Below are 10,417 nucleotides of genomic sequence, written 5' to 3'. Positions count from 1 at the left end.
GTTAGACTGGACTTCTTTCTAGGATCACATTTGACTTTGCCTCACAAGAACCTACTCCAAGGGTGACATCTAGTCCCCTAGTCCTGACCGCATCTGTCTTTTCTATCTTAATGTCATTAAACAATCAAGCCTGGTCCAAATATGACACTGCCTGACACAGAGCTTTCCCCATAGTAAAGGTAAATACATATTTGAAGTGCTTATGCAAATAGTGATTTTTAATATAAAGCATTTAGAAAGGTGCATGCAATAATTCTAAGTTGCTCAGTTTCAGGTATGAATGTCCCCTATGTGGTATAAATACTATTGGAACCAAAAAAAAAAGGAAGAAGAAATTCAGAAGTAACATAGGACCAGGAAAGGGAAATCCTTTGAGTCAAGCTAAGCACAACCAATAAAGAGTATATTTGTTCTTATTAAAAACATTAGTACTATAAATTTTTTAATCACAAATAGGCTTTTTTATTTATCACCATTAAATATCTGAATTTAAATAGATTCTTGGATCGGGGGCTCATATCCATCAGCTCAATCAACTTTAGTGCCTGTCTCATCCCCAGTAGCTTTGCCAGACTGCTACCTTCACCATGAAGCTCCATGACTTTTCCCATTTCAAACTTGGGCTTCTTCAGCACTTTGACTTTTCTAACAAAGACATAATGAAGCAGATAAATAGATTGGCAAGACTTTTCTATGTCTTTCCCAATGCTATCCGGGATGAATTTATTGACCACTTCTTTCAAGTCATTTGTCTGCACCTCTTGGGTCATGATTTCCATCATCTTCCGGATTTGGCAGACTTGTTGATGCTGAACATTAGAGGTCTTCCAAATCTGATTGTTGTGTTTTTTTTACTAGAACCAACACAGAATAGACAATGGAAATGCCCATCAATAGTCTTGACATCAACATAAGCTTCAATCATGATCTGCCATTTTTTGACCATGGAACACATTTTGTCATGGGTAAGATCCATGCCATGGAAAATAGTCAGGCAGTTTTTGCCCTGAACATCCTCAGTAATTAGCTTGCATTTTCTAAATGCAACTTCATCATTCTGCAGATCAGCTAGGCTCACTTCAAATGCATGGCCCTTCCGTGTATTTGACCATACGATGTGATTTTAGTTCCTTGGGTTTTCGTGACTAGCGTTTTCCCAATATTTCTTATGTTGAACATAGCTGGTGCTTTCACATCATACCAATCTTTCTTAGAGAATGGATCAACCATTTTCTTCTTTGCTCCCCTTTTGTCACCTTTCCTCAGGCACTTGTTCTTGCCCACTGCCATGGTGCTGCTCAGAGAGCCAAAAGGCTACTATTAATTTTTAAAGGTGATAATAAGCTATTGTTTACTGAATGGTGAATATGTCAAAAATTATGGTAAGTTCTTTATATATATTGCTTAATTTAATCTTACCACATTAAAAAAGGGTCAGTCTCATGTTTGTCAAAATGAAAGTTTAATTACCTATACTAAGATCAAGGAATAAGCCTAGAATTTCTGTAAGGGAAGGGTTTAAGAGTAGAAAAGAAAGGGACTTGTCTTGGTTTTTTTGATAGAGTAAACAATTACTTTAGATTATATGGGTGGCTTTAATTAGTGGTTAATGGGAACTATGACCAGGGAAAAGCAGTGATAAAGGCACTGCCACTGCTAAGCGATTGTAGGCTTGGGTTTGAATATAGATAGTCTGAATCCAAACTCAGAACTATAGCACCAATATACTGCCATTCAAACTGCACTCCAACCAGAGACTCCAATGCTCTACTTTGGGGAGTGGGCACTGGGATATGATAATGGATTCATCTTTAAGAAATAGATAAGTTCAGGAAGACCTTCACCTGGATTTTTAATAAAGCAGTGGGATTTTTTTTTTTTGCTAAATTGTTTTTGCAAAACAATTTACAAAGGTTCTTTAGATTTATATCTGCAGAAATTTTAGGTCACTGAATGCAATAGTGGTTTTTTGTTTGTTTGTTTGTTTGTTTGTTTGTTTTTTGGCCTCTCAGGCAGTGAGTGATCTTTGAGGACTTTGAGGACTTTCTTGATTCATCTGTAGTATGGCTTCTTATTTCCTATCCCCTAAGAGCACCCAGGTGACCTATAACCTCCACAATGCACATGATTTCTGTATCTATCAAGAAGCTTTGCAAGAGAAGAGTGAAATACATTTCTTCCTTGATAACTGACCAGATCACCATCAATAGTGTCATGTCTCTCAAGGAAATTCTCAAATAAGACAAACTATGAGAATTTTGAAAAGTTCCTGAGCAAGAAAGATACTGGAAGTCCCTAGCTTTAGTGAGTGTGTGTAACTGATTTTTTGTCTCTCATCTTGAAGAACATGGTGTTCTGTGAGAGGTACAAATGTACTTAGCGAGCCAGTTATTATGAAAGGTCTGCCCATAAACTGATTGCTGAACAAGTGACAACACAAAACTCCTGTGTGCTGTAAAACTGTGCTGATTTCAGCATGCCTCTGTGCTATACCACTCAACCTAAACAAAGGCAAATGATGACTCAGGTCATATATTAATTTTCATTTTTCTATTAATTGCTTATTGAAGCATAGAAAAAGCACATATGCAGACTCATGCCTCCTGCTTGTTTGCCACTGTTGGAAGTCTAATAAGTATGTATGAAGAGGTGCTAATGCTTACAGTGGAAGCACATTAAGGCGGAGGCATGGAGGGTTCAAAGTTAGATTGACACCAATCATGGTTCTAATCCATAACTCAACACCTCTTTCTGAAATGTCTGTGGCTCTTAATGATTCACAAAAAGAGAAAGCTACTGTCCTTCTTCAATAACTGTTTGTTTGGTGAAAGATAGATGGCCACAAATCTGCTGTGGAAGAATGCTTTCCCTGAAATAGAAGGGTCTGTGCTTCCCACTGGTAGCTTCTGAATAGTACTCACTTCCAGAATGTTTAGTCTTTCATAAGGGGTCCAACTAAATAAATTCTGAGATGTTTATTGAAGGGTACCATGATGACCTGAGAGATCTAGTCATTCTCAGGCAGGGAAGTCTAGATCCAAAGGAATTTTATTTATTTATTTTTAGACAGAGGGGAAGGGAGGGAGAAAGAGAGGGAGAGAAACATCAATGTGTAGTTGACTCTTGTGTATGCCCCCTACTGGGGACCTGGCCAGCAACCCAAGCATATGCCCTGACTGGGAATTAAACTGGCAACCCTTTGGTTGTCAGGCTGGCACTCAATCCACTGAGCTATACCAGCCAGGGCTTGATCCAAAGGAAGATTATATAATCTGAATGACAAATACAAAATAACAGGACTTCCAGGCAAAATAAAATAGAGCACTAACTGCTTTCTTTCCCCCAAGCTTGACACTACTTTCAACCTCCTTCCTGTGTGGAAAGGACTTCCACTAGACTAGGAAAGGATGAATTTTTACTCCATAATGTTGCCTTTGCTTTCCTTCTTCCTCAAAGCTGAGTTTTCTGGGTGTTTCCATTAGTCCCAGGTATGTGCCAGCTCCTGACCCAGACATTATATCTATAATCTCAACCACAACTATCAGTGGGGCTTGTAAGTAGGCTACCAAACCCTGGCCAAATTCCAGTCACAAGCTAGGGGTCCCTAAATTGTTTTCCAGCTTTATGTGGCTGCCACCATGCCCGTGATTTTCTGCCTAAAGACAGCCTAGGTGCCTGGCTTGTCCCCAGATTACAGCTTCCCCTTGCCATAGCCATCCCAGTACTAAGTCCATAGTTTTTCTTTGCCCCTTAAAGTTTAAGAGCTTAGGATCTAGAATTGTATTTCATGTTTCCTATCCTAACTTTATTACTGACTTGCTATGAGAGTTTATACAAATAACTCAGTTTCTTTGAACTTCAATTTCTAAAACTGTAAAATCAGGATAATAACCATACATGCCTCATAAAGTCACTGGAAAGATTAAATAAAGTGATATATTGTATACACTTAACAGAGTATCTTAAAGTAACAAGGACTTGCTAAATGTTATCTATCATTACTAATATCCTTAATCATTCAACTGACCTACTTGATTCCCTGATCCCCTTATATAGGTCAGGAGCTTTCCCAGAGCTGCTCACCCAGCAGAGTAGCTGCATATGGAGTTGTAAGGAGGAAGAGAACTAATGCTCTGCCTTTCATTTTTCAGCTATAGTCTCTCCTTATGCACAGATCTCCCAGATGATGACTACCACTCACCTACCTATCTTTGATACATCCTACTCAGTTTTCATCAACTGGATCCTTTCCATCTGATTGAAACACTGAAACTATCTTTAGCTTGCACTGTGACCTGGTATGCCATGCCTTTTCCCATTTAGTCATACCCTCACATCTATCAACCCTAATTGCACACTTACAGGTGCCCTGTAACAACACCCCAACCCCTTCCTCTCCCTACCTGTTCAATACTGCCTCTAGAAATTCTGAGTCATGCCAATCAATGATGAGTCAGTAGCTCCCATTGTCAGGGTGGGGGTTCTTTTCTGTTTTTGTTTGCTTGAGTCAATAGATGAAAGAAAGTTGAGGTCAATAATGCTGAACTTTCACGGAAGCACCTACCTAGGTGAATATTGGAGGCATTTTATAAAACATTTTATTGATTTTTAGAGAGAGGGGAAGGGAGAAACAGAGGAAGAGAAACATCAATGTGTGGTTGTCTCTTGCACAACCCCAACTGGGAACCTGGCCTACAACCAGGCATGTGCCCTGCTTGGGAATCAAACCGGCAACCTTTTGGTTCACAGGCTGGCACTCAGTCCCCTAAGCCACACCAGCCAGGGCCAGAGGCATTTTTTTAAAAAGACCCTGTGCTTTTTCCTTATCCTCAAAAACTATGATCCCCACCTATAGGCTGATGCCAGGAATTCCACAGCTAAAACTGTCCCTAAATTAAGAACAGAAACTTTGGTTCAGATAAATGCCAATTGAAAAGCTAACATCAATACACCATCCCATGAATACTGTCACAGTCTCTTTGATTGCTGTCAGTACTCACTTTCTCTACCTGATAGGCCAACCTGTAAACTTAGGTTTTCCTGACATCCTGACCCAATTTCAGCAGAGTCAAGATTCATTATCAATGTCTTGCTACCCTGATCCCACAAACCATATGAAAGACAAAATGGTCCTTTTTTATTTTAATTTTTTAATTTTAATTGTTGTTGCAGTGCAATTTTCTTTTACTCCCATCCCAACCCACCCACCCAGCTCTCCCCTCCTCCCTCCCATTTCCACACACCCCTAGTTTTTATCCATGTGTCCTTTATACTTCTTCCTGTAAACCCTTCCCCTTTTCCCCTGAAATTCCCCTGAAATTCCCTCTCCTCTCTGCTCTGAACACGGTCAGACTGTTCTCTATTTCAGTCTCATTGGTTATATTTTGCTTGTTTCTTTGCTTTGTTCTTTAGGTTCCTGTTAAAGTTGAGATCATATGGTATTTGTCTCTCACCTACTGGCTTATTTCACTTAGCATAATGCTTTCCAGTTCCATCTATGCTTTTGCAAAGGATAGGAGTCCCTTCTTTCTTTCTGCTGCATAGAATTCGATTGTGTAATGTGCCCTAGTTTTTTGATCCATTCATTTACTGATGGGCATCTAGGTTGCTTCCAACACTTGGCTATTGTAAATTGTGCTGCTATGAACATTGGGGTGCATAGGTTCTTGTGGATTGGTGTTTCACAGTTCTTAGGATATCATCCTAGCAGTGGAATTGCTGGGGCAAAAGGAAGATCCATTTTTAGTTTTTTGAGAAAATTCCATACTGTTTTCCCTAGTGGTGGTACCAGTCTGCAATCCTACCAACAGTGCACTAGGGACCCCTTTTCTCCACAACCTCTCCAACACTTGTTGTTTGTTGCTTTGCTTATGATGGCCATTCTGATTGGTGTAAAGTAGTATCTCATTGTGGTTTTAATTTGCATCTCTCTGATAGCTAGCGATATTGAGCATCTTTTCATGTGTCTCTGGATCCTCTGTATGTCCTCCTTGGAGAAGTGTCTGTTCAAGTCCTTTACCCATTTTTTAATTGGGTTGCTTGTCTTCTTAGAGTGGAGTCGTGTAAGTTCTTTATATATTTTGGAGATTAAACCCTTGTCTGAGGTATCATTGGCAAATATGTTTTCCCATACAGTTGGTTCTCTTTTTATTTTAATACTGTTTTCTTTAGCTGTGCAGAAGCTTTTGCTTGACCTAATAAACGAATTTGGTAAAACAGCAGGATACAAAGTCAACATCCAGAAATCAAAGGCATTTTTGTATACCAACAATGAAACAACAGAAGCAGAAATCAAGAAAAAAATCCCATTTGATATAGCAAAGAGAAAAATAAAATACATAAGAATAAATCTAACCAAGGAAGTAAAAGACCTATATACAGAAAACTACATAACACTGAAGAAAGAAATCAAGAAAGACACAAACAAATGAAAACATATACCGTGTTCATGGATTGGAAGAATTAACATTATCAAAATGTCCATATTACCCAAAGCAATGTACACATTCAATGCCATACCCATTAAAGTACCAATGGCATATTTCACAGACATAGAACAAACATTTCAAAAATTTATATGGAACCATAAATGACCCTGAATAGCTGCTGAAATTTTGAGAAAGAAAAGCAAAGTAGGAGGGATCACAATACCTGATATCAAACGGTATTACAAGGCCACTGTAATCAAAACAGCCTGGTACTGGCATAAAAACAGGCACATGGACCAATGGAACAGAACAGAGAGCCCAGAAATAAGCCCAAGTCTCCAGCCAATTAATATTTGATAAAGCAGGCAGCAACAAAAATGGGGTGAAAACAGTCTCTTCAACAAATGGTGTTGGGAGAACTGGACAGTTACGTGCAAAGAAATGAAACTTGAGCACCAACTTACATCATACACAAAAAGAAATTCAAAGTGGATAAAGACTTAAATATAAGCTATAAGCCATATCACTCTTAAAGTCCTAGAGGAAAACAGGCAGGAAAATCTCAGATATTTCATGCAGAAACTTTTTCACTGATATGTCCCCCAGAGCAAGGGACATAAAGGAAAGAATAAACAAATGGGATCTCAGCAAAATGATCCTTTTTTCAAAAGCACATACCCTTCATTCAAGTTGCCATACTATCATTTCATATATGTAGGAAGTTCTAAAAGTAGTGTGAGTTTATAGGCATTTTTTCACTGGAAGGGATTTGGGGAAATATGAAGATCATGGAAGTTTGAATAGATTGATGCTTCAAAGAATTATTCACAGGAGAACCAGGAAATAAGCAGGCAAAATTCTATGCAGATGTACATTTTTGCCAGTGTATGTGCACACTCATACTGAAAGTAATAAATAGTGGTGGAATGTGCAAATGAAAGGGAAGGGAGATGAGGCAGGAAGAGGTGAGGTAATGTAGAACTAGATAAATTTTTCAATGATGCTTCCTGAAAAATGAGGGCAATAAAATGAGGTGAACGGAGACCCATATAAGGGGAAATGATAATGTCACACAGCAAAGGAGTTAGAACAAGTCCACAATTTTATACAGACAGGTTCATAGAGAAACATCTTAAAGGGTCACACTAATACATTTATGTTTTGGATATTAAGACATGTAAGATTAAAAGGTAAGTTATTCTCAATGTTGACAAATACTACTGGTAGAGTGACAATCTAACCCAAAACACTATCCCTATTTTTAGATAGGTAGGTCCACAGAGTTGTGGTAAGAAGAGTTTCTTATGAAAACTTTATTTTCAACCAAAGATAATTATCACAAAATTCTTTCTATAACATTGCTGAAAATGATCATTCACATAATGTCAAAATTAAGTATAACAAAGTATGCAGTGAAAAGTCTCTGGTTCATGCTTTTTTTTGCCTCTGCCCAATTTCCAATCTCACTTCCACACAGGTAAATGCTCCTTTTAGTTTCCTGTGCAGTCTGGTGGTTTTAAGGAACATACAAATACCAACAATTCTCATTAGTGCCTTATTTTTATAAAAATGGCAGCAAACTAAACACAATTTTCTGCATTTTTCTCATTTAACTATATATCTTGGAGACCTTTATTAGTAAATCCAGAGATTTAGCATTCATTTTTAAACAGCTCCATAATAGTTCATATTATAGATATACCATAATTTACTGAGTCAGCCCCCTAATGGCAAACATTTACATTGCCTTTGGTATTACAAACAATGCTGCAATTACTAAACAGGTACATATATCAATATATATTTCATTTTGCACACTGTGAGAGTCTCTTTGTAGATTAATTTCATAAAAGTGAATGCATATGAATATTGAGAGATTTCACCAAACTGGACTCCATACACATCATGCCATTTTGCGCTCCCATCTGCAGTATGTGAGAGCATCTATTTCCCTTATTGTACAGCCTCACTAGCCTTTGGATTTATTCCAATCTTAAAAGTCATAAATGGTTTCTCAATATAACTTCACTCAGTATATCTCTTATTATGGTTGAATATGTTTAAATTAAACAGAAAAAAAGGCAATATGTAGTTGTTTTTCTGCAAACTGCTCATATCCATTGCCTGTTTTTTTACTAGCTTACTTTTTCTTATTCTTTTCGGGTTGTTCTTTACATGTTGAGGTGATTAATTCTTTGTTTAAGAGTTGTCTCATGGCATCTGGTATGAACTGGGCTATCCATTTCTTTCTTCAAGTCTTTTATTACTCACTTTTGCTTTTGTTTATAAACTTGCTCAAACTGAAAATGCTTAGTATTGGATTTTTTAATATGCTTATGTCTTAGGGCAACATTACCTCTACATACACTCCACAACATGCTCCCTAAAGCTGCATGATGCTATAGTTCTGTGTTTCATTAAGCCACATGCACTGTACCTTCAGTGTCTCCAAGCTGAATATTCTTCTGTGACTGTGGTGATCATAGTGCATTATAAACAACTTTTAATGAGGAAAGTTACTGTCTCTTAGAATATGAGCTGAAAATGGAACTGCTTATTTACACAGAAACATTAGAATTATGACATTTCTGGTGTGACGCAACATGAAATATCCACCTCCTATATCATCATCAATGATATTAGCAGTTGAATAATATGTAAATAGCATTGAAAATAGTATTTTTAGATACAATTTAGCATAATGAAATTTTAATTTTAGAAAATTTTAATTTTAGTTTTAGTATAAGTACATCCCAAATATTACATGATTTAAACATATACTGTCATTATTCTTTATAATGTGAAATTCAAATCCTGTTACTTTTATTTGCTAAATCTGACAAATGTCACTATATTTCTACATTTTTGCAAGATCCCATGACTATGATTTGCTGATTTAGAAGCATATACCTACCTAGAGGAGAACTTAGGCAGGAAAATCTCAGATATTCCATACAGTAATATTTTCACTAATATATCCCTTAAAAAAGGGACATAAAGTAAAGAATAAACAAATGGGATCCCATCAAAATAAAAAGCTTCTGCTCGGCTAAAGAAAACATCAGTAAAATGGAAAAGGAACCAACTGTATGGGAGAATATATTTGCTAATGATACCTTGGACAAGGGTTTGATCTCCAAAAAATATAAGGAACTCACATGACTCCATACCAGGAAGACAAACAATCCAATTAAAATATGGGCAAAGGACCTGAACAGACACTTCTCCAAGATGACATACAGAAGGCCAAGAGGCATATAAAAACATGCTTAGCATCACTAGCCATCAGAGAAATGCAAATTAAAACCACAATGAAATGCCACTTCACACTGGTGAAAATGGCCATCATAAACAAAGCAATAAACAACAAGTGTTGGAGAGGTTGTAGAGAAAAGGGAACCCTAGTGCACTGTTGGTGGAAATGCAGACAAGTGGAAAACAGTATGGAATTTCCTCAGAAAACTCAAAATGCAACTGCCTTTTGATGCAGCAATTACACTGCTGGGATTATACCCTAAGAAGACTGAAACACCAATCTAAAAGAACCTATGCACCCCAATTTTCAGAGCAGCACAATTTATAATACTCAAGTGCTGGAAACAGCCTAAGTGCCCATCACTAAGTGAGTGGATCCAAAAACTGTGGTACATTTATATAATGGAATAGTATGCATAAGAAAGAAAGAACCTCTACCCTTTGGGACAGCATGGATGGAACTGGAGAGCATATGCTAAGTGAAATAAGCCAGCTGGTGAAAAACAATACCATATGATCTCACATATAAGTGAAACCTAATGAACAAAACAAACAAGCAAGCAAACTAGAACCAGAGACATGGAAATAAAGAACTGACAGTGACTAGAGGGGTGGGGGAAGGGATAATGAGTGAAAGAAAGGGAAGGGTCACCAAGAAACATGTATAAAGGATTCATGGATAAGGACATGGAGGTGCTGGGGGTGGACTCAGTGTAAGAGTTTGGGATGGGTGG

At 37.5% G+C, this 10,417-nt stretch overlaps 1 pseudogene; it reads right to left on the bottom strand.

Annotated features, from left to right (window-relative positions):
* Nucleotides 1-513: 513 nt before the first annotated feature.
* Nucleotides 514-1,308, bottom strand: LOC114505051 (annotated as a pseudogene).
* Nucleotides 1,309-10,417: the final 9,109 nt, after the last annotated feature.

Source organism: Phyllostomus discolor, chromosome X, assembly GCF_004126475.2.
Source record: "Phyllostomus discolor isolate MPI-MPIP mPhyDis1 chromosome X, mPhyDis1.pri.v3, whole genome shotgun sequence".
NCBI classification, from domain to species: Eukaryota; Metazoa; Chordata; class Mammalia; order Chiroptera; family Phyllostomidae; genus Phyllostomus; species Phyllostomus discolor.
The sequence above is the reverse complement of the archived record's forward strand: the minus strand, read 5'-3'. Positions and strand labels throughout refer to the sequence as shown.